The 25,272-nt window shown below is 35.4% G+C and overlaps 1 protein-coding gene across 15 annotated transcripts in view; it reads right to left on the bottom strand.

The window, feature by feature from the left end:
* DNAJB9 (DnaJ heat shock protein family (Hsp40) member B9) overlaps nt 1-25,272 on the bottom strand; it is a 714,883-nt gene that overhangs the window by 198,133 nt on the left and 491,478 nt on the right. For all 15 annotated transcript variants that reach the window (XR_013829608.1, XR_013829609.1, XR_013829610.1 and 12 more), the window contains 2 exons: nt 24,129-24,203; nt 23,507-23,563 (listed from right to left, as the gene is read on the bottom strand). The gene's annotated coding sequence lies outside the window, so the exon portion shown is untranslated. The remainder of the gene's footprint in view (nt 1-23,506; nt 23,564-24,128; nt 24,204-25,272) is intronic.

The raw sequence follows: 25,272 nt of genomic DNA, 5'->3' as shown, positions 1-25,272 counted from the left end.
TATTCCTAGAGAGAGAATAATAGCTTTCTTCGGATTATCAAAAAAAAGTCCATGATCCAAATGAGACTATGCAGACTTCGCAGGTGAAAACCTCAAGAAACCTAGTGTTTTGTGTAATCCATATACGTGTTTTAGGTAAAGAGATAACTGGTCTAATTTCCCCAATAACCTCATGTGGGTAAAATAGATTTTTTAAATTTTTTGTATATCCTCCTTCAGAAGTAAGAAATACATAAGCCCAGGAATCCAATGAGGTTGGTTGGAAACTCAGACTCACTAGGAGGCATTAAGTCAGCTAGTGATGCTGAATTTTAATCCTTCTGAAGGATTTATCTGGGCAAATAAGTGTTACCAAAATAAATGTCATTTTTTTCCCTTGCAAACCTATCAGTGGATTCCAGATTTAATCAAAAATTGATCAATACACAGGGAGATCAGCTCGGTGCTTTGTGACCACCTGGAGGGGTGGGGTAGGGAGGGTGGGAAGGACAGAGACGCAAGAGGGAAGAGATATGGGGACATATGTATATGTATAACTGATTCACTTTGTTATAAAGCAGAAACTAACACACCATTGTAAAGCAATTATACTCCAATAAAGATGTAAAAAAATTGATCAATAAAAATGTCAGAAGAACCTTTGTGAGGTTGTAGAAAATATGGAATAAGCTACTTTCTCAAGTGAGCTCACAAACTTTTCCATTTTCCTTACTATCAGGACAACTACATGTTGGATACTCTCTTGAACACAGTCCTGCAACACAGCTCCTAACTAGGCCAATAATGAATAATTTTTTACTTTTCTTCTCACATACTGATCATCACTTTCAGCACCAGTACTGCTGATACCTCCTAATTCTTACTTGCCTCACGACACCTTAAAAGTGTGACGTTAGTGTTTGTTCATTTATTTCTAAGACATTTAACAACTTCTTAGTATGAGAGATGCAAAAATGCAGTTGTTCTCTCAAACTGTCATCTTTAATTTTCCTCTCTCAAATGGTTTTCTTTCCACTTTGAACTGTGTAATGTATTCTTCTTAATTAAAAATTCTCAACATCTAATTTTAAAGGTATTTTCTATCTAGTCATTCTTATCTCTGAGGTTTTCATTACATTACCATTTTTCCGCACCACCTAATGAGAAACACAAGTCATTCAAATGAGAAAATTAACCATTAAATTGAAAAGAAACAATAAAAGTTAAATAATTATTTGTCTCTCAAAATAAATTTCCAGGACCACTTTGTAAGTTGAAATAACGATCAACACGAAAAGCTACATATCTTCTCTGACATTTACTTAACATTTTCTTCATGTTATAATATGAAGAAATCATGCTTATATGCTTATCATCATGATATTTCTCTCTCATCAAATTCAAACTTTTTACAATTCTCAATATCTTTCATAATTCATACTTTACTTCTACCATCATTTCCCGACATCCCCCATCTGTAAAAGCTTCTCTACATGGATTGATTTGATTAATACCCTATGTCTCATTATATTTCATATGGCTTCTTAGTCCTACATCCTAATTCTTTCATTCTATCTTTTCTCTTTGGAGCAATTTCTAGGAAACGCTACTTAGGCTTCAAAGGTCCTGATCTAAAAATCAGCAGTAATCACAATGCCTAAGCGGTTAGATGAAAAAAGGTTAATACAATGAAAGTGTGTTCTTCTTTCCACCTTTTAGACCAAGAGCTGCATATACTAAACATTCTCCCACATTCACCAGCTCTAAATCCCCCTTCAATCTGAATGCAGAAACCATTATTAAAACTTAGTCTCTGATAACCAAAGCAGCATGGAAATTGCTGGGGAAACCGAGGGTGGGAACCTAAAAGGTACCCCAAGCTCTTGCAGAGTGCTTTGTTTATTAAGAGGTGATATGCACTTCTTAATGCTGGCTCTTAAGGCTTCTCTACTCTCTTCCTCCAACCCTAGTTTACCAAGATGAAATGTCTAGGAAAATAAACAAAAATCATTAGTAAATGATAAAATCTTCTGGATACAGTTCAGAAAAAAGTATGTGGAATTTTCCTAACTCTTTTAGGACTGGTGTAGCAAGTTGCAAAGTGTTTCTAATGCCTGCTCTGTGTCATGTTTGGCAAAGGGGAGAAAGAAGATGTCTGACATACTTAAAACCAGGAATATTAAGTGATTGCTATATTCATTTCACACGTTGCTAGCTTTTCAATGAAATACTGAGAGTGGGTTCTATATACGTAGTAATTATTTTTCCTTATATCTATGATTACAAGACTGAGGATGAAATTAAGGAATCGTCTTGTAACATGTAGATAAAATGTTCTGAATAGAGAATTTGGTTACTAGTCTAAGCACTGATACACCAATAACAGTATCTTGACTCAGTCAAATCCAGTTCATCTTCAGCCACAAAGGCTAAATTTATATATAGCCAAACTGAATAGTTAAAAAAAACTAATTTACTTTTCTTTTTACTTTGGCACTGTAAGAGTCCTGTCTGCTTATTTTTGTACTTGGCCAAATATGTTTGGGAAATGTGTGCATACTTATCAGAAAATCCTTGCTGTCTAGTGGACAAAAAATCTATATAATGAGCAAGGTGTCAGCCCCAAATTCCAGCATCTTAGACTGTGGATATCTTCAATTAAAGGAAGTGATGGATCATGAAATGCAAACCCATTCAAAGATTTTGTTTTAATACCTAGAAACAATCTTCTGCAACCATCTATGGTTATGCTACTCAAACAGACTACAATTAAAAATAAGAAAGTGGATTTTCTGACTTTTTTAGCTCTTTCAAGAAATAAGACTCTAAAAGACATTACAAGACAACACCAAACGCTGACTAGCATGTGGAGCAACAGGAACCCTCCCCTCATTCATAACTGGTGGAAGCGAAAATGGTACAGCCACTTCGAAAGACAGTGTGGCAGTTTCTTACAAAACTAAACCTACTCTTATTATATAATTCGGCACATGTACTCCTTGATATTTACCCAAAATAGCTGAAAAGTTAGGTCGGCACAAAAACCTGCACAGGGATGTTTACAGATGCTTTGTTCACAATTGCCAAAACTTGGAAGCAACTAAGCTGCCCTCCAGCAGGTGAATGGGTAAACAAACTGTGATACACACAGACAATGGAATATTATTCAGTGCTAAAAAGAAATGAGCTATTGAGCCATGAAAAGACATGGAGGAACCTTAAATGTGTATTACTAAGTAAAAGAAGCCAATCTGAAACTATATGATTCCAAATATATGACATTCTGAGAAGGGCAAAACTATGGAGACAGTAAAGAAGACCAGTGGTTTCCAGGGCTTAAGGGGAAAGTATGGGATGAATAACCAGAGCACAAAGAATTCTTAGGGCAGTGAAACTACTCTGTATGATACTATAATGGTGAATACCTGTCATACATTTGTCAAGACATAGAATGTAAACCCCAACAGTGAACCCTGCTGTAAACTATGGACTTTGGGTGATAATGATACGTCTGTATATGTTCATTGATTATAATAAACGTACTACTCTGATGAGGGCTGTTGATAGTAGAAGAGGTTGTGCATGTTTGGGGCCAGAGGATGTATGGGAACTCCCTGTACCTTCTGCTCCATTTCTTGCTGTGAACCAAAAAATGCTCTAAAAATAAATTCTATTTTAAAAAGACATTTTATATTCTTTTGAAAGTGTTTATTGAATAAAGGACATTTTTAGTAAGCTTTAAGCTGGTATGTCCAGTGGGTAGCATAGTGCCTAGCACTCGCAGTTATAAATAATGGTGAATGGAGATATAAAGTGGAGAAAGAAGAAATGCGCTATTCAAGATGATAACAGTGAATTAATTTTTTTTCAGGTGAGTTTGGGAAACAATTGACTTCTTCAATAGCAAGTACTTATCATGGCTTTTACTATGTTAATGCATCTTATAACTATCCATGAGGTTTATATCACACCATGTTCTACAAACTTACTTGATAATAAACTCATTTTTTGTAAGCATTTCTTTTTTTAAAAAATTAATTAATTTGTTTATTTTTGGCTGTGTTGGATCTTCGTTGCTGTGCACAGGCTTTCTCTAGTTGCGGCCAGCGGGGGCTACTCTTCGTTGCAGTGCATGGGCTTCTTATTGTGGTGGCTTCTCTTCTTGCGGAGCACGGGCTCTAGGCACGTGGGCTTCAGTAGTTACGGCATGCGGGGTCAGTAGTTGTGGCGCACGGGCTTAGTTGCTCCGTGGCATGTGGGATCTTCCTGGACCAGGGATCGGACCCATGTGCCCTGCATTGGCAGGCAGATTCTTAACCACTGCGCCACCAGTAAAGTCCCTGTAAGCATTTCTTGAAGTCAGGAACTGGCTGAACATGCTTTTGGAAATGCTCTTATTCACTGTGCTGTTTCCATTTGCTTGTGAGAACTGTCATATCTGATAGATAAAATTCATTCTGCCAATATTCTTGACCACATAAAAATAAATGAAGCAGGGCTCCTACCCTTAAGACTTTATCCTCTGTGTGTGGATGGGGGAGAGGGCAAGCATTTACTGTACAGCTTAGAAAATGATACGATAAAAATATACACAAAGTACAGATTCATGAAATACGTAAGAAGTTATCATTGTTCTAAACGTGGGGTCATCAAACTACAGACTGTGAGCCAGATCTATTTTGCATTGCCTGTTTTTGTAAATAAAGTTTTATTGGAACACAGCCATGCACATTCATTTATGTATCATCTATGGCTGCTTTTCCACAGTTGAGTAGTTGTGACGGGCCATATGGTCCACAAGGCCTAAAATATTTATTATCTAGCCCTTTACAGAAAAAGTTGGTCAACTAGGTAAATGTAAAAATAACTCACTCTTGGGCTTCCCAGGTGGCGCAGTGGTTGAGAGTCCACCTGCCGATGCACGGGACACGGGCTCGTGCCCCGGTCCGGGAAGATCCCACATGCCACGGAGCGGCTAGGCCCGTGAGCCATGGCCGCTGAGCCTGCACGTCCGCAGCCTGTGCTCCGCAACGGGAGAGGCCACAACAGTGAGAGGCCCGCGTACCACCAAAATAAATAAAAATAACTCACTCTTACCCATGGATGCTCTAACTGGAGGAATTAATGGAGCCTTATGGAAAGTTTGCTAATTAATAGAGAATATTATTATTTCATCAGAAATATTATACGTTCCATAAAACATGGCCAAATATTGATGCATTCTAATGTGGTAGGATGATCCCCTGTTCAGAAGTCAGGAAAATCACGTCCTTGTTCTCCTCATGTAAAACTATCTTTGGATTACTGAATCTAATTTTTCTGCTAGTTCTAAAATATATTTATTTTCATTTAACAACTATCTTGGCTAAAGCTTCTATGCATCTATATTATAGCCACTTGAACACTGAATTTTCATTTTATTGAGGGCAAATTATTAACAGGTGTGCTCTGCATGGAGTAGAATTCAAAAAATAATAGAGAGGATACTAGACTAAAATCAAGAAAGATTTTAGACCCCACCACTTGTTTTTTTTTTTTTCCACTTTATAGGAATAAACTGATTTTTTTAAAAAGTATTCTTAAGGTAAAGGGCCAAAGAGACTATTTTTGGAAACTTTTGAATGAGGGACTAGAACAATCTTTAGCTATTTTTAAAAAATAAGTTCTTTTTTTTTTTCAAATTAACAATGAGGGATTTTTCTTCCCCTACCTGAAATTACCAAATTCATAATTTTTAATAATCAAAAATACCAGTAGAATAAAACAACTGGTTTTATTTAGTGAATTTACTGGCCATTTCACTTAACTGTCCATTTGTTTAGGTAAGTTATTTTGGCATCATAACATTAAATCTGTGTTCTTTTATCCCTTGGTTGTTATGCTGTCACTTTTCATTTATATTCCTAGATTCGAAGAATCATTGTGAATGCATGAATAATGCAACTATAGTTATGAAGGCACTCAGTTTCTTTAATTAAATTTATTTGCCTGAAGCATATGACATGTTTTAAAATATCAGTAGTAACAGCATTCCACTCTTGGATAGCTGGTGCTTTAATGTCTCTTCTTTCTTAAACACCTCAAGAAGAAGCCAGAGATTTTCTTCATATAATAAGCTCAAACTAATTTTAAGATACTATCTAAATAAAGAATTTTTAAACCTGCCTATCATGTCTTTCTAAACAATTTATTTCAACAAGCACTTTGCTTTAAAAACTTAAAACAAAGTTTAAGTACAGCATGTAATTCCTATTTTCATCTTGATTCCAATTATTAAAAAATCAGAGAATATTATTTTACCAATAGCAAAATCTTTACATAGACTGATAATCTGATTCCTATTTAATTCTAGTGCCTTCTTTATGAACTCCTACTCAAGGCCTAAACTATGCTCTTTTAAAAATAGCAGTAAGAGTGGTGTAGTTAGAACACCCAAGACTGAAAATCCAGTCTTTCTTCGGCCCATGCATTCCTATCATGCTTTGGAAATCTGTGGAGGTGATGTGGTCTCTCTAAGTCATTTATGTCAACAGTTAATTAATTTGATAATATCATATACTTTAAAATTCATAAGCCTTTCAGTTTTTAGGAACTTTTTTACAGTTTATTACTTGAGGTTTTATGCTGACAGGATATTTATGATTATGCATGTAAAATTTTATAATTACATATCTTTCACATCCATTTTTCTATTAATGTATTCTGAATTATTCAAGTTTTTACTTAATATTTTATTGCAATAGCATCTATATGTTCCTCTTATATTGTGACTTTTTATCATAAATTTGAAATGCTTAAGCATAGCTTAAATTGGCTCTTATCTCTTTCTCTTATGTCAAGTTTCACTGCAAACAGCATTATAAATCTACTTTCCAGTAGATTTTTTTCTCGTAAATCGAGTATGAGTATCAATCATATTTCTCATTATTGTGTGAACCATTTTCTATGCTTGATAAATAATATAAATGCAGAAATCCAAGAGGTTCAATACATCCTAAACAAGATAAAAAGACAAAATCATACTTAGGCATGTACAACTACCAAATACCAAAGATACAAATGTAAGATATAAGAAAATTCTAATACCAGTCAGAGGAAAAAAGACACCAAATCCAGAAGAATAAACATAAGAATAAATGCTAACTTTTCACCAGAAACAACAGAAGCCAGAAGGCAATGAAATATATCTGTAAAGGAGAAGGAAAACTGTCAATTTAACATAATCTATCCAGCAAAAATATTCTCCAAAAGTGAAAATTTAAAAAAGAAAATGTCAGATTAACAAAGGCTGAGAGAATGTGCTACCAGCTCTTCAGTTTGAAGAGAATGAAACCACTTATAAACATGTATGTACAAGAATTGAAGACCAACTAAAATGATAAATATTTCAAACATAAAGGCCTTTCATTATTTTCCCTAGTTTCTTTAAAAGACCTTTGAATTTTAGAGCAAAGTCACATTGTATTGAGGGATATATAGCATATGTATTCATAAAATAAAAGAAAAACATACCACATAGGATGGGAAGAGTTTAAATGAAAGTATACCATTGGTAAGTTACAATACAATACATCAAATGGCATATGATTAATATATAATAAAATGCTGAGTTAAAGATACATGTTATATTCTCTAGAAACTCCTCTAAATACACACACACACACACACACACACACACACACTCACAAAGATGATTAGATACAGAAAAGTTCTCTAACAAGAGAAAAGTTAGAACTGAATATTAAAACATATTTGATTAAAATAAGAAAAGTAAGGAGTACCAAGGAAAAAAGAACAGAAGAAAGAAATAAAATAAACAGGATGATAAAGCCTTAACAATAGCCCAACCATATCAATAACTAAGTGGACTGAGAAAAATCTAATTAAAAATCAGATATTATCACAATGAATTAAAAAGGAACAAAGGGAGGGTGGGAGGGAGATGGAAGAGGGAGGGGATATGGAGATATATGTATACATACAGCTGATTCACTGCTGTGCAGCAGAAACTAACACAACATTATAAAGCAATTACACTCCAATAAAGATGTTAAAAAAATAATAAAAAGAAACAAGATCTAATTACAGGTAGTTAAGAGAGTACACACCAAAGTAAATAAAGACACAGATTGTTTGCCAGTTAAAGAATGGAAACAATGTGTACAAAGTAAATACCATGAGAAAGCTAGTGTGTCTAAAATACATATAAAATAGAGAATAAAAACTTCAATTCGGGGAGTATTATCAGAATAATGATTGATATTTCATAATTACAAAAGGATGAATTCACAAAAAGTTCTAACCATTTTAAATGTGTATGTACTTAATAAAAAAAGTTCAGAGAATGTGAAGCAAAAATTGATACAACTAATGGAAGAAATGGACAAACCTGCCAACATGGTTGGAGAAATTAACACTTTTTTTTTTTCACTACCAAATGTAAGATAGTTGGCTGGTGGGAAGCAGCAGCATAGCACAGGGAGATCGGCTAGGTGCTTTGCGATGACCTAGAGGGGTGGGATAGGGAGGATGGGAGGGAGACACAAGAGGGAGGGAATATGGGGACATGTGTATGTATATGGCTGATTCGCTCTGTTGTGCAACAGAAACTAGCATGGTTATTGTGAAGCAATTATACTCCAATAAAGATCTATTAAAAAAATAAGTATCATTAGGTCCCATTTGTTTATTTTTGTTTTTATTTCCATTTCTCTAGGAGGTGGGTCAAAAGGATCTTACTCTGATTTATGTTATAGAGTGTTCTGCCTATGTTTTCCTCTAAGTGTTTTATAGTGCTAAGTGTCCATCAGCAGATGAATGGTTAATGAAGATGTGGCACATATATCCAATGGAATATTACTTAGCCATAAAAAGAAGTGAAATTGAGTTATTTGTAGTGAGGTGGATGGACCTAGAGTCTGTCATACAGAGTGAAGTAAGTCAGAAAGAGAAAAACAAATACCGTATGCTAACACATATATATGGAGTCTAAAAAAAAAAAAATGGTGATGAAGAACCTAGTGGCAGGACAGGAATAAAGACGCAGACATTGAGAATGGACTTGAGGACATGGGGAGGGGCAAGGGTCAGCTGGGACAAAGTGAGAGAGTGACATGGACTTATATATACTACCAAATGTAAAATAGATAGCTAGTGGGAAGCAGCCACATAGCACAGGGAGATCAGCTCAGTGCTTCGTGACCACCTAGAGGGGTGGGATAGAGAGGGTGGGAGGGAGACGCAAGTGGGCGGAGATATGGGGATATATGTATATGTACAGCTGATTCACTTTGTTATAAAGCAGAAACAAATAGACCATTGTAAAGCAATTATACTCCAGTAAAGATGTTAAAAACAAAAAGTAAGTAAAAAAATAAAAGCAATTATCCATTTCTTTCTTATTAATTGTTAAGTTGACTAAAAATTGTTAATGATACATCAATAAGAAAATAATATTATCATCCACCATGGCCTAAAAGACATTTATAGAAAATCACATTCAGTATAGAATATACATTCTTTTTGACTGTACATAGAACATTGTCCAAGATAAACCACATTCCAAACCATAAAAAAGTCTTGATAAATTTAAAGTATTAAATAATATAGAATATATTGTCTGACTGAAACAGAATACATATAGTAATTAAAAACAATGAGATTGCTAAGAAAACCTCAAATAATTAGAAAAAGAAAAATAAATTCTAAATAATTCATGGATCAAAGAAAACTCACAAAGAAAAAATTTAAATATTTTGAACTAAATGACAATATAACACACTGCATCAAAATTTAGAAAATGCAACTTAACTGGTGCTTAAAAGAAAATTTATCCAAATTTAGATAGGTAGAGAGAGAGAAAGATGACTACCAATGCTTTTTCAGGCCCTTTTGGGAATATAATAATAAACAAAAACCCCACAAAATTACCTGTCCTTCTAGAGCTTTTTGGGGAATATAGACCAAAAAAAAATTAAAATGTATATGATCATAAATTAGAAAGTGATAAATGCTACAATCAAAAACAATGAATAAAGAAGATGCAATACATATATTATTCAATATGAATATTATTCAGCCATGAGAGAAAAGGAAATCCTTCCATTTGTGACAATATGGATGGACCTTGAGAGCATTATGCTAAGTGAAATAAGTCAGACAGAGAAAGACAAATATTGTATGCTATCACTCATATGTGGACTTTTAAAAAGTTGAACTAAAAGAAACAGGGTAGAATGGTGGTTACCAGGGGCTGTGGGCTGGGGGAAATGGGGACATGTTGGGCAAAGGGTACAAACTTCCAATTATAAGATGAATCAGTTGTGGGAATCTAATGTAAAACATGGTAATTATAGTTAACAATATTGTATTATATACTTGAAAGTTGCTAAGAGACTAGATCTTGAATATTTTCACCACAAAAAAGGAAATGGTAGTTATGTAGCAAAATGAAGATGTTAGCTAGAGCTATGGTGGTAATCATTTTGCCACATGTAAATGTATCAAATCAACATTTACCCCTTAAACTTACACAATGTTATATGTCAATTATATGTCAATAAAGCTGGAAAAATAATAACTCAAAAATAAACACACAAACCAACAAAAGCGGGGAAAGACAGAATCTGTAGAACACTGTTGTCCTTTAAGCGTTAAATACAGTGTCAAGCAAGGTCTCACCAAGAAGACCTAAAGGAGTAAGGAAGGGGGTTGTGGAAATACAGGAAAGATCTTTCCAGAAGGGTAAACAGCAAAAGCTCTAAGGCAGGAGTGACTTCAGCTGTTCCAGACCATAAAAGGGACCGTTGTCAAGAGAGGTGAAACAAGGCGAAGAGAAGTTTAAAGTGCGATCAAGGGAACAAGGAGCCTAGAACTTGTACGGTCTTATGGGCCATTCTGAACTTTGTGAGTAAAATGCAGAATGATTGGAGGCTTTTAAGTGAAATGACATGATATGAACTACATTTAGAACAAATTGTGTCTAGAATAAACTGTATCAGGCCGATTGTCCTAATAGGAAGAAGGTCATTCAGTAATCAAAGATAGAGATGACGAGGCACTGATGGTGGTGGAAGCGGGGAAAAGTGGCTTGATGTTGGACAAATTGTGAAGGTAGAGAAAACATGATTTACAAAGAGACTCAACAGATGTTGTAAAAAAAAAAAAAAAGGCTCATTTGCAGAAAGTGATTATACACAATTATCTTGACGAGTGTTTCCCGTAAAATGGGCCAGTCATGTAAGCAGTAGCTGAGAGGGAAGGATTTTCTTTTTTAAGATGGGGGGAAAAACATGTTTGTAGACCGGTAAAAAATACAGTAAAGAGTGAAATACTGATAATGCAGGAAAGAGAGAGAGGGGTAGGGAACTCTTTGAGGAAGTGAGAGCATTGGGATATAGAACACACTAAGGTGTCCTTAGAGAAGCATGGAAAACTCCTCCATAGTGACAGGAGAGGGGTTGCACATATGGGCACAGAAGGAGACTGATGTAGAACTGGGGGTGTCCGTTCTGATGGCTTTTTTTTCCCCAAAGGTGTTGGAGGTTGAAGAGTGAGGCTAACGCATGAAAACCTCATCTGGGAGGGCAGAAAGACTAAGGACATATTGGATGATGACTGGGCAGCACTCAAGGCCCACATAAGAACAATCGTTAGGAATGCAGACTGAGCACACTCAGGATGGTCTTCGTGTTTTCCTCTGTGGGTACAGAAACCAAATAGAAGGAGAGTGGAATTAACCAGAGGAATCTTTAAGCCTCTCATAAAAACTCCGCAAGAGGAAACAATTTCAAATATCTGTTAAACCTGGAAAGCACTATGGTCATATCATGCTAGATCCGTCCATTCTGCCCTAATTCTTTCTATTCCTTAGCCTGATGCCGTAGGAGTCACAAACAGCAGCCAGGAAGTTGAAGGGAAGTGATTATGGAATGCAAAAGAAACCAGATTTTCCCTACTGCCACCTCTAACGTCAGGCTTCCATATCAAAATATACCTTATTGAGGGAGAAAAGAGCAAGATTAATTCTGGGATGTTAAGAATTATGCTATTACATTAAACTGCACTGAGTATTTAATTACTCAGTGAAAGCTTTTAGAATGGTTAACGGACCTGGCAAAAACTCTGAGACCCACAAGAGCAGATTTAAAAGGACATTGGATGAAAGCATAAAGCTATAAATCCCAGTTGCTTAAAACAATTGTACCACCCATTTCAAATATTCGGTTATTACAAAGAGACTATAGTGAGGAACATTCTAGAGATTCCCTACCCATAAGATTCCCTTCCCCTGGTTATTCAATTAAACATTAATCTATGTAGTTCTGTGAAAGGAGTTTATAGATGTAACTAAAATCCCAAGTAGGTTGACTTTCAGATACGGAGGTTGGGTCTGACCCAACCATGTAAGCCATTTAAAAGCATGGCATTTCCTCTCGCTGGTAGAAGAAAACGTAAGAGAGATTCACAATGTGAGAAGGACTCAATCTGTCATTGCTGGTTTGAAGACGGAGGGACCACACAAGAAGGAATGCTGACGACTTCTAGGAGCAGGGCCAGTCCCCAGCTCACAACAGACATGAAAATGGGGACCTCAGACCTAAAGACACAGGAAAGTAGGTGTGGTTTCAAGCTATTAAGTTTGTGGTAAGTTTGGAAGTTGGGAAAGTATGATAAATTTGTTATGCAGCAATAGAAAACAAATACAGAGTTATTCACCTTTGTCCCCCCGATATGAGTTAATTTGAAGACTAGGGTATAATTTTTCTCTTATTATAGTAGAAAGAGCAACAGAATGACTTTAAATTATTTAATGTATTTATCTATGTTTAGCTTATTGACTAAAATAGTAGTAAGATATCCTAGAAATACATCCCAGTGTACTGTTTTCCTACCCCGCACCCCCCAACTCCAGGCTCTGAGTTACAGGAAGAGAGAGGCCATTCTTATCCATCTGACTGAAGTCATATAGACTGTGCTTGATATTCCTAACCAGGACCGTTCTAAGTTACTGTGGGATCACTTCTTTCTTGAGGTGAGCCATGACGCATAGTTCCAGAAGAACCTATTCTTGCCCCAATTAAATAACTGTTGCTTAAAAAGCAGCCTACACTCTCCACCTGAAGGCACTGTATGTGAAGAATTGTAAAGGACCTGATATTTTATCCTCCTTGCAAGCTAACAAGTCAGCCTGCTATAGGATCGTAAACGTAAATGCTATCAGAAGACAAGTCAGAGACAAAGGACAGTTTACTACTTGGAGCAGTAGCAATATCCAGACTCTCAGCATTTCTCTGAGTTCCTGAGCCCCAATTCCCACATGACAATGCAAAGAAGGTCAAGTGGCACTTGCACGCACAGTGGATTATATTATAGGGAGGAACTCTGAGCTTACGGATACTGAATCTTTTATAGTGGGAAGTAACTACATGTGTTTTTTGCTCTGGAGGAAGATGCTATCTCTATCTTCCAAGGTTCTTCACTATACAAATGTCCCTGAAAATATAGACCAGGACAATGATAGTCAATGTCTCTGCTCACAAGATAGGCAGAAACATGAGAGACCTATGGAGAACTGTCACCCAAAGTACACTGAGGTCAAAGCCAGGGCAAGGAATTGAGTCCACAATTTTAAGCTGTTTTTGCATATAAAGTAACTCCTCCAAAGAGGTGATTTCTTTGGGGAAAATAATTAGATGCGCATTCAATATTTACATCTTCCTAATTAAATTTCATATTATTTACACCACATCTCAACTTATTACAACTTAGCATGGTTTTACAAAACCTTCCAATTATTGATCTCTGGATGTCAAACAATGATTAAATATAAGTTATATATCTCAGATGTTTGGTCTTTATAATATAGACTACTAAGGTTTTTGGAAAATAAAATATCCAACTCACTGACTTAATTCTTCAGCATTTGTTTGACATTAAGCTAAGTTAGTCTTGACTCATTGAAACTGATAACAACAAAGTGATCCATATTGCATGCACCATGGCTAGAGACTACTAGAGAAAACTGCTGTCTAAAAGATAATGTATGATGTCCATGTAGAGAGGGAGTCAATATGGCACGAAAACATTAAGAAAAAGATGTATGTTTGAGGAAATGATGATTGATCTACATGTGAGAAATGAATAAGTATTAACCAGGTACATTAAGAGTGATTCTTTCTTCAGTCATGTGGTTTATGCAGTCATGTGTGATTTATCTACCGAAACATCCATCAAAGCATTCTTTATTTCTGTTACCGTTTTCTTTTTAATTATTATTTCTAGCATTTCCTTTTGATTGTTTTTTGACTATACATCTCTCTGCTCAAATTACCCATCTGCTCTTACATGTTTCTTATAGGATATTAATCATACTTATTTTAAATTCCCTGTCTGATAATTATAATATCTTTGTCATATCTGAGTCTGGATCTGATGATTGTTTCTCCTCTTCAGAATGAGGGGTATTTTGCCTTTTGTTTTGCCTTGTAATGTTTTGATGAAACCCAGGCATGATAGATTAGGTAACAGGAACTAAGATTGACAGGACTTTAGTGTGAGGTTTTATGTTAATCTGGCTGAGAGTTGGGCTGTGTTTAATGTTTGTTCCAGAGGCTTCAAATTCCTCTAATGCCTTTGTGCCTTGGGTTTCCCAAGAACTCCTCCTTAAATAGAGTCTGGTCCTTACAACTCTTCTAGCTGTAATTCAGTTATTATACTATAGTCTTGTTGATGTGCTGGTGAGAAATGGACATGGGGAGAATTCTGTAATTTTCTGGTTAAATCTCAGTATTTAGTGGACCTGTAGCTTTCTTCAATGATATAGCTTTTTCCTCTTTGCTTCCTATTCCATTCCCTAGCTGCAACATTCCCAATATATTATATTATAATATTATATATATTATATTATAATATTATATATATATTATATTATATATTCTCTAACCCTTCCCTTATATTAGACAGGGAAGCTGGAGGGCCTTATATTAACCTTTATATTAACCATTTTCCTTCCCTTATATTAGACAGGGAAGCTGGAGGGCCTGGAGTGGGATGATTCCCTTCTACTGGGATAAGGCTCTGGCAAAATCCTTTCCCCTGGTGTAGACTTTGTGAAGGAGAAGGTTCTTTGTTAAGGAGAATCATTCCTCAATGATTACTCCTCCATTCTCCTTGCCAGTGTCATAAAGCAATATTTTCAGGTCTTCCTTATGAAAAGCTGGTAGGGATCCTGGAGGTAAAGTCCAGAAAGTGTGCCCTGACTCCATGATTGCAAACCTAGGAGTTTCTCACTGTCATGCTAGTCCACAATCAACCTTCAGAAGTTTGCCAAAACTAACATTTTATGGCTACCAGTTTATGGCTTCACTGGCTTTAGATGCAATAACCAAATTTCATCTGTATCTCTCTGAATATTACCTGTCTGTCTAGACTTGACAAGCTATTTGCCTTTCAAACTTAGTTCTCTGATGGCTCCAACAAAAGTCATTGATTTTCAGTATTTCCAACTATTTCTTGTTATAAGGATGGAAGTGACAGCTTCAAGTTCTTTACATGTCAGAGCTAAAACTAGATGTCCATTCTTTCTATTTTTTAATATTGTCGTATTTAACTTTTTGCTATAAAAATCCAAAACTAAAGAAAAGTCAAAAGAACAATATAATACAATTACATGCCTATAGAGAGCACTTAAATTTAACAACTACTTACACACTGTCATATTGGTTTCAGTTATTTTTTCACACATTTTGTGTTTTTTTTAATAAACTGAAACTATATTATGATATTTTACCCCAAATAAGTATATTTTCTTACATACTGGAAACACTACTATCTTACTTAACAAAACTGACAATAATCCCAAAATAACATCTACTTACCAGCCCATATTCAGATATTCCCAAGAGCCCCAATCAGTATAGCTTATTAGTTTAAACCAGTAATCAATCATGAACTATGACTTCTGTTTGGCTGTTTTAGCTTTTAAATGCATTTTAGTTTAGAACAGACTATCTTTTTTTTTTCATAGCATCCATTGTTGAACATAAAAGACCAGTTATCCTTTAGAATGTCTGATGTTCTAATTTCATTCTTTTATACGCAGTTGTCCAGTTTTCCCAGCACCACTTACTGAAGAGAGGCTGTCGTTTCTCCAACGTATATTCTTGCCTCCTTTATCAAAGATAAGGCGACCACAGGTGCGTGTTTTTATCTCTGGGCATTCTATCCTGTTCCATTGATCTATATTTCTGTTTTTGTGCCAGTACCATACTGTCTTGATTACTGTGGCTTTGTAGTATAGTCTGAAGTCAGGGAGCCTGATTCCTCCAGCTCTGTTTTTCTTTCTCAGGATTGCTTTGGCTTTTCAGGGTCTTCTGTGTTTCCATACAAATTGTGAAATTTTTTGTTCTAGTTCTGCGAAAAATGCCACTGGTAGTTTGATAGGGATTGCACTGGATCTGTAGATTGCTTTGGGCAGTATAGTCATTTTCACAATGTTGATTCTTCCAATCCAGGAACATGGAATATCTTTCCATCTGTTTGTATCATCTTTAATTTCTTTCATCAGTGTCTTATCATTTTCTGCATATAGGTCTTTGGTCTCCTCAGGTAGGTTTATTCCTAGGTATTTTATCCTTTTTGTTGCAATGGTAAATGGGAGTGTTTCCTTAATTTCTCTTTCAGATTTTTCATCATTAGTGTATAGGAATGCAAGAGATTTCTGTGCATTAATTTTGCATCCTGTTACTTTATTATGTTGAGGTAAGTTCTTTCTATGCCTACTTTCTTTAGGGTTTTTATCATAAATTGGTGTTGAATTTTGTTGAAAGCTTTTTCTGCATCTATTGAGATGATCAAATGTTTTTTCTCCTTCAATTTCTTAATACTGTGTATGAAAATGATTGATTTGCATATACTGAAGAATCTTTGCATTCCTGGGATAAACCCCACTTGATCATGGTGTATGATTCTTTTAATGTGGTGTTGGATTCTAGAACACTTCCTAATGCCATACACGAAAATAAACTCAAAATGGATTAAAGACGTAAATGTAAGGCCAGACACTATAAAACTTAGAGGAAAACATAGGCAGAACACTCTATGACATAAATCACAGCAAGATCCTTTTTGACCCACCTCCTAGAGAAATGGAAATTAAAAACAAAAATAAGCACATGGTTGTTAAAAATAATAATAATAAAATAAAATAAACAAACGGGACCTAAAGAAACTTTAAAGCTTTAGCACAGCAAAGGTAACCATAAACAAGATGAAAAGACAACCCTCAGAATGGGAGAAAATATTTGAAAATAAAGCAACTAACAAAGGATTAATCTCCAAGACATATAAACAGCTCATGCAGCTCAATATCAAAAAAATGAACAACCTAATCCAAAAAAGGGCAGAAGACCTAAATAGACATTTCTCCAAAGAAGATATACAGATTGCCAACAAACACATGAAAGGATGCTCAACATCACTAATCATTAGAGAAATGCAAATCAAAACCACAGTGAAGTATCACCTGACACCAGTCCGAATGCCCATCATCAAAAAAATCTACGACCAATAAATGTTGGAAAGGCTGTGAAGAAAAGGGAACCCTCTTGCACTGTTGGTGGGAATGTAAATTGATACAGCCACTATGGAGAACAGTTTGGAGGTTCCTTAAAAAACTAAAAATCGTACTACCATATAACCCACCAATCCGACTACTGGGCATATACCCTGAGAAAACCATAATTCAAAAAGAGTCATGTACCACAATGTTCACTGCAGCACTATTTACAATAGCCAGGACATGGAAGCAACCTAAGTGTCCATCAACAGATGAATGGATAAAGAAGATATGGCACATATACACAATGGAATATTACTCAGCCATAAAAAGAAATGAAATTGAGTTATTTGTAGTGAGTTGGATGGACCCAGAGACTGTCATACAGAGTGAAGTAAGTCAGAAAGAGAAAAACAGATTCTGTATGCTAACACATACATATGGAATATTTTTTTAAAAAAATGGTTCTCAAGAACCTAGGGGTAGGACAGGAATAAAGATGCAGATGTAGAGAATGGACTTGAGGACACAGGGAGGGGAAAAGTAAGCTGGGACCAACTGAGAGAGTAGCATTGACAAATATACACTACCAAATGTAAAATAGATAGCTAGTGGGAAGCAGCTGCATAGCACAGGGAGATCAGCTTGTTGCTCTGTGACCACCTAGAGGGGTGGGATAGGGAGGATGGGAGGAAGATCCAAGAGGGAGGGATATGGGGATGCATGTATACATATAGCTGATTCACTTTGTTATACAGCAGAAACTAACAGAACAATGTAAAGTAATTATACTCCAATAAAGATGTTAAAAAAATAAAAATAAATTACAAAAAGAGAAAAATGAATAAATAAAAATAAGGTCTTTGTAAAAAAAAAAAAGAATGTCTGATGTTTTATATTTGTGCTCTGGTGAGGCTGTTTAGTTTTTTCTCCATTGTCTGTCCTTTCTGTAAACTGAAAGTTAGACCTAAAAGTAAGTCTTAATTATAATCATTTCAGCAAGACTACTACATGGACGAAACTGTGTACCTCACGTGCATGATGTCAGAAAGCATCTAAAGCCAGCAGTTCTGCTATTAGTGATGCTATAGTTGGCCAGTGCATTAAGATGGGAACAGCCAGCACTGTCCAGGTGTCCCATGGCAACCAACAAGCTATCTATTCCCTCCCTATCCTTTACCAGGAGGCCATGTCCTGCAAGGGAGAACTGCCCAAGCTCCCATTTCCCCAGATCAGCCCAAGTATAGTTGTGTAGATTGTGGTCTACTAACCTAAAGTCTATTTTACTTGAAGAAGAGGACCTTTATCTAATTCACATAAGTGTACCTTGTAGGGCAGTGATTGTCTGAACAGTTATATATGCTGATTTCCATTTTAGGAAGATCACCTTTTTGCAGTGTGGAAAACAGATTTGAGTATGTTTAGACAGATAGGACAGATTCAAGTAAAATATACTTAGCCCAAATGAAGATGATGCAGGCCTTGAGTACATGAGTAGTTGTAGAAATTGGACAGAGAGAATGCAAGAAATATTTAGATGGTAAATGGATAGAAATCCCAGATTTCTACAAGCAAAAATCTTTATATTTGAAGTTGACATCAAACATCTCCCTGCCTTTCTAATGAAACAAAAACAATCCAAATATTGCATGGAATAAACTAAAGCAGAATTTCTGAGTAGGTCTGCACCTTTATTCCCATCTTGCCCCTTGGTTCTTCATGACCATTTTTTCAAATTTATTTTTTTAGTTTCCATATATATGTGTTAGCATACGGTATGCAGACCTACTACAGAATGGACTTGAGGATGTGGGGAGGGGGAAGGGTAAGCTGGGACAAAGTAAGAGAGTGGCATGGACATATATACACTACTAAACATAAAATACATACCTAGTGGGAAGCAGCCACATAGCACAGGGAGATCAGCTTGGTGCTTTGTGACCACCTAGAGGGGTGGGATAGGGAGGGTGGGAGGGAGGGAGATGCAAGAGGGAAGAGATATGGGAACATATGTATATGTATAACTGATTCACTTTGTTATAAAGCAGAAACTAACACACCATCATAAAGCAATTATACTTCAATAAAGATGTTAAAAAAAAAAGAATTTCTGAGTAGGTCATAGATATTATATTTGTGGCACTAAATAATTTCAGGTTTATTCAAAACTTTAACATAAAAATGAATAGTAAGATTGCAGTTAATTTAAGTACAGAATATGTACAATTGAAGTACACAGTCATGTAGTTTCTATTATTCATAGAAGTACCCCCAAATGAAGGACCAGACGGAACTGTTAGGGAGAAAATTGCACTAGACACTTGTTAAAATTGACAAGGAAGACTATTCAAGACTATTGCAATAGGGGAGAGAGACTGAACTCAACTTCCCTGAAACAAAAGAGAGAAGGATTTGCTGGGATGAGTGAATGAAAAAGTACTGGAGGACTCTGAGAAGGGGGTGAGGAGTTTGCCCACAGTGATTGGGCCATTTGTGTTTGCTGCTTGTTAGGCTCCTACCCTTGCACAGAAACTAGGAAACAGAGGCCCTATCTTTCTTGATGACTGCACTGCAAAAAGATGGCTCCCAGGTCCTTGAGAAACACATTTCTGGGTTGCAGAAGACTTACACCTCAAAAGAGCAGAGAAAGAACTTACAACTGCAAGTTTTCTAAAGTAAAGGCTCTAAGAAAAGGGAGGTCATGAACCTATAGTCAGAGGTCATGAGAGGAAGAATAAGGCCATCTTAGTCAAAACACTCAAGAACTAGAGGCTAAAAGCAAAATAAGATGCCTGGAATAAGACCTTATGAATATAAATAATGTAACTGCCAATTTTGTGTTTAGCTGCAGTAGTAAAACAGCATAAGGTAAATAAAAACACATTCCTTTTTATAGTAATGAGAAAGATGAATGCCAACAGGAAAAACAAATGATCTCCTGATTTTCAATTTATGAATTTTATAGCTGCTAATTCATCTTGAAAGACTTCAGACTGAAGCAAGCTTCAGAAATATGCAAAGCCTGGCACTCTGTTCTAATAAGGAGACAAGTTTTTCCCTGTGTCCCTGAGGCAGAAACAGTTATTTGACATAATCTTTTCTAATTATTGGAGTGGATTTTCTCCATCTAATCATGTGTGTTCTGTCTCAGCTCTAAATGAGCAGAAATGATTTGGATAGTGAGTCTGTCACAAAGAAGCAAATAAACCAACTAGACAAAGGTAGTTATAGCTTTATGTGAGGGAACCATCTACTGCTATCAAAATTAGTGACAATGCTACTTCAAGCTAATAGCTAACTTCAAGATTTTTGTACTTTGTAACAGCAGACAATATTAATACTTTAATGTTTTATTTTCATTTCCCAAGACAGTTGTTATGGGTTGAACTGTGTCCCCTCAAAAAAAGGTATGCTGCAGTCCTAAACCCCAGTACCTCAGAATGTGACCTTATTTGGAGATAGAGTCTTTACAGAGGTAATCAAGTTAAAATGAGGTCATTAAGGTGGTCCCTAATACAATATGGCTGGTGAGGGAAACTTGGACATGGATACAGACAGGCATAGAGGGAAGATAGCCATCTACAAGCCAAGAAGAGGGGCCCGCAATCGATACTTTCCTCAGAACAAACAGCCTGCAGGAGGAACCAAGCCTGCTGACATCTTGATTCCAGACTTCTAGCCGTCAGAACTGTGAGACAATAAATGTCTCTTGTTTAAGCCACTCAATGTGTACTACTTTTTTAGTGGTAGCACTAGCAAACTAATACAAGAGTGCTAGGACTAAAAGAATTAGAAAGTATTTTTTAAAATTTGGGGGTTACTGTCTTCTTACTCAACTGTAGTTTTAAAAAAAATGTTATGTTTCTCACTTTTATTGACCTTTGTGCCATGTTTTAATGTTCATTTAGTTTGATTCATTCAGCTGTTTTTTCAAAGCAATTTTACTTGAATTTGGTTTCTAAAAATGAACCTGTGATGATTCTTGAATCTTTGTGTAAATAAATCTTTACTAAATCCAAGTGGCCTGTTGAGTCAGAATCTTAAATCCTTTTTAACTGGCTCAAGAAGAACTTGGTAACACACAAACACACACACCTCTAAATCTTTGGTGAACAATAAATATGCCCAGGTCCATAGAAAATAATTAACTTTTCTATCATGTTATATAAAAAGCCGAACACAATTCCTCTTCCAAATGTGAAAACTATAGTCCTGGAGATACATATTTGTACATTTAAATACTTATCATTATTGAGAACCAAAGTAAGCTTAGGTATGAAGTGTTGTCAGTTGCTTTACCATGAATATATACAAACGTTCAATTCATTTGTGTACATGTTTATACACACATCTGTATATTTAAAACTCAAAAAATAAAAATTATACTTAATATACAAAGGCATGGAAATTTATTGAAAAATACAGGTTTACCTTTAAAATAACTGTCAAATCAACCACTGCATTTTTCATGATGTAATCTAATTTTTATTCCATATTCTGAATTAGAAAGATTTACAAATAATTCCAGCTTGTTACCAAAAGAGGGGAAAAAAATTCAACCTACTAGTACTGGATTATATTAATCAGCTACTAAGAAGAAATTTTCAATGACGAAAATGTCTGGTATATAAATTGTTTAATATTCAAAGTCTCAGTGTTATATTTCTTCTATAAATGATACTGCCTTCAGGTTTATCTTACTTCCTAATGTTCTTGATGGCAGAAAACTGAATTTTGAAATCTTTAAATAGATGAAAGCCAATCATAAATAATGCATTTTTGCATTTAGATAAGATATTCTGTTTGGCTATTTTAACGTTTTTTAAAAAAAGAAGCAGCAGCAGCTATTCTGTGTAGGTGTTTTTGCAACAAATCAAACACTAATCATCATTTTGCTTGTATTTTGCTATTTGTCATCAGGACTGCCCTATCATAAAATAATCTCTGTCAGTGACAGATTAATTGGTTTTCTCTGTGTCTCATTTCAGAATATTTAAAGTGGTACGCTGAGCTAGATATCCTAGTACGGGTTCTCTGGTAGTACCTCTCATGCATATTTTGTAGAAAAGTTCTGATAAGCCAAGGCTTATATTTGTATATCTGTGACTCCCTCTTCTTCCCAGCTCCCCCTGGGATGTAATAAAACCAGGCCAGGAATGCTGTCACAACCTGGATCTCCCGGGGAGCGGGGTCTGGACCTCATCCCTCGTGCCAGGGAACGGAGAAGGGCTCTTGTCTTGTCCTTGGAGCCTTAGCTCCTGCTGTTCCCTCTCCTGGAACGCTCTTCCCTAGAGAGTCTCTTGCCTCAATCTCTCATCTCCTTCAAGTCTTTTCTCAAATCTCTTCTTTATAAGAAGAAATCTAACTGCAAATTCAATACAGCAAATTGTCCCTCTCCTCCTAGCATTTGAGGTCTCCCTTATACTCTCTAATTTTTCTTCTTAAAGTTGCATTTTCCACATTTTAAAATATTATATGGTTTTATAATTTATTCTATTTCTATTTTTATCACCTTGATAAACTCTGTGAATGCAGATATCCCTTTCTGTTTGTTTCTTCCTGTATCCTATGTGTTAGGAATACTGTCTGACACATAGTTGACACTCACTAAATATTTGTGAATGACTGAATAAATGACCAGCTACAGAGAAAAGTGCTTGCTACTCCTTGTTGCCTGGATAAGCAAACAAACAAACAAGCCCCCCTATGGAGTCTTTGAGGAACTAGGAGTCTGCATCTGCCTGCCTGCTGTGGATTTCAAGCTACTCTGGTGAGCTGAATAGACAGAAGAGGAACTGGATTTCCTACTCACTGGCTGTTAGTCCAAAAAAGAAGCTGCTTTGCTTTCCACCATATGCTGGTTGGCTGCTATAGGAGATATGTCAGCAATCTGATCTTAGTGACTTCTAAAGAATCACAAAATTATGACAACAAATGAAAAATGCACCTCATTAAAAGGCACTCACTTACCTAAGAGAGGAAGACCAAATTGAATATCTAGTATGGGCAGCTCCCACTGAAAGAGAACTGAAGAAAAGGCAGGAAAGAATGTTACAAAGCAAGAGAAAATGAAAGATGTTACAAAGAATGTTACAAAGCAAAACAAAACAAATAGTACCAGAACTCTTTCAGAAAATAACAAAGGAGGGAAGATATCCCTCTCATTTTTTGAAGCCAGCATTACGTTTACATCAAAGCCAGCAAAAGACATTACATAAAAAGAAAGCTATAGATAGATATCCCTCATGAACATAGGTAGAAAATTTCATGACCAAATGTTGGCAAATTAAATTTAACAATATATTAAAAATATTATGCAACATGACCATATCAGATTTATCTCAGAATACAGGTTAGTATAGCATTCAAATAGCAATGAATATAATCCACTGTATTTTCAGACTAAAAAAGAAAAAAACACAATGATTTCAATAACTGTAGAAAGAGCATTTACCAAAACCCAACATCCATTCCTGATTATAAAATCTCTCACCAATCTAATAACAGAAGGGAACTTTCCCAAACCAAGCAAGAACATCTATGAAAACCCAATGCTAACATTATATTTAATGTTGAAACACTGAATGCTCACCTATAATTTCATGAACAAGGCAGGGATATCTGCTCTCACCACTTGTATTCATCTTAATAATAGAGGTCCTAGACCCTGCAATAAGGGAAAAAAGGGAAGGTGAAGAAAAATCATAAATATCAGAAAGGAAAAAATGAAACTATCTTAATTCAGAGATAAATATGATCTTACATGAAGTAAATTATAAGGGATGTGCAAAAAAAGCTATAAAGTAATAAGTTTAGGGACATCAAATATTCAAGGTCAGTATGAAAATTTATTTCTAAATACTAACAACAAAATTGGGAATTGAAAACAAAAATACTATTTTACTAATTACATCAAAATTATATACTACTTAGAGATAACTTTAACAAAATATGGGGAAGGACTGTACACTGAAAACTATAGAACATTGTTGAAAGAAATTTTAAAAGACCAACATAGAGATACAGTATATCCCCTGATCAGGAGAATAAATTAAAATGGCAATTCTCCCCAAATTGATATACAAATTTATTGCAAACCCTTTCAAAATTACAGCAGGCTTTTGTGCAGAAACTGGCAAGCTGATTCTAAAATATACATCAAAAGATGAGTAACCCAGAATAGCCAAAATAATATTGAAATAAACTGTAGCACTTATACTGCCCAGTTTCAAAATTATTATAAAGCTATTACAATCAAGAATTGTGGTTCTAGCAAGAGAAGAAACACATAGATCAATGCAACAGAACTGAGAATCCAGAAATTAATTCTTACATTCATGGTAAATTCAGTTTTAACAAAGATGCCCAAGAACCCAATGAATAAAGGATAGTCTTTTCAACAAATGATACTCACACCAGTGTATAACTACATATGAAAAGACAAATCTAGCCTCTTAACTCACAACATATGCAAAGATTAACTCAAATTGGATCATAGACAAATATAAGAACTAAAACTATTTCAAAAATTGGGCAAAATATGTGAATAGACACTTCAGCAAAGTAAAAGCATATACTTATATGTGGCAAATAAGCACATGAAATTGTGCTCCACATCATTTATCATTAGAGGAATGAAAATTAAAATCACAATGAGATACCATTACAAACAATTTAAAATAGTTAAAAGAATAAAAAGACGAAGTTTTGGAAAGAATGTACAGGAAGTGGAACTC

The sequence above is a fragment of the Stenella coeruleoalba genome (genome assembly GCF_951394435.1).
Source record: "Stenella coeruleoalba genome assembly, chromosome: 9".
Taxonomy (NCBI): domain Eukaryota; kingdom Metazoa; phylum Chordata; class Mammalia; order Artiodactyla; family Delphinidae; genus Stenella; species Stenella coeruleoalba.
Note: the sequence above shows the minus strand (reverse complement) of the source record. Positions and strands in the feature narration are given on the sequence as shown.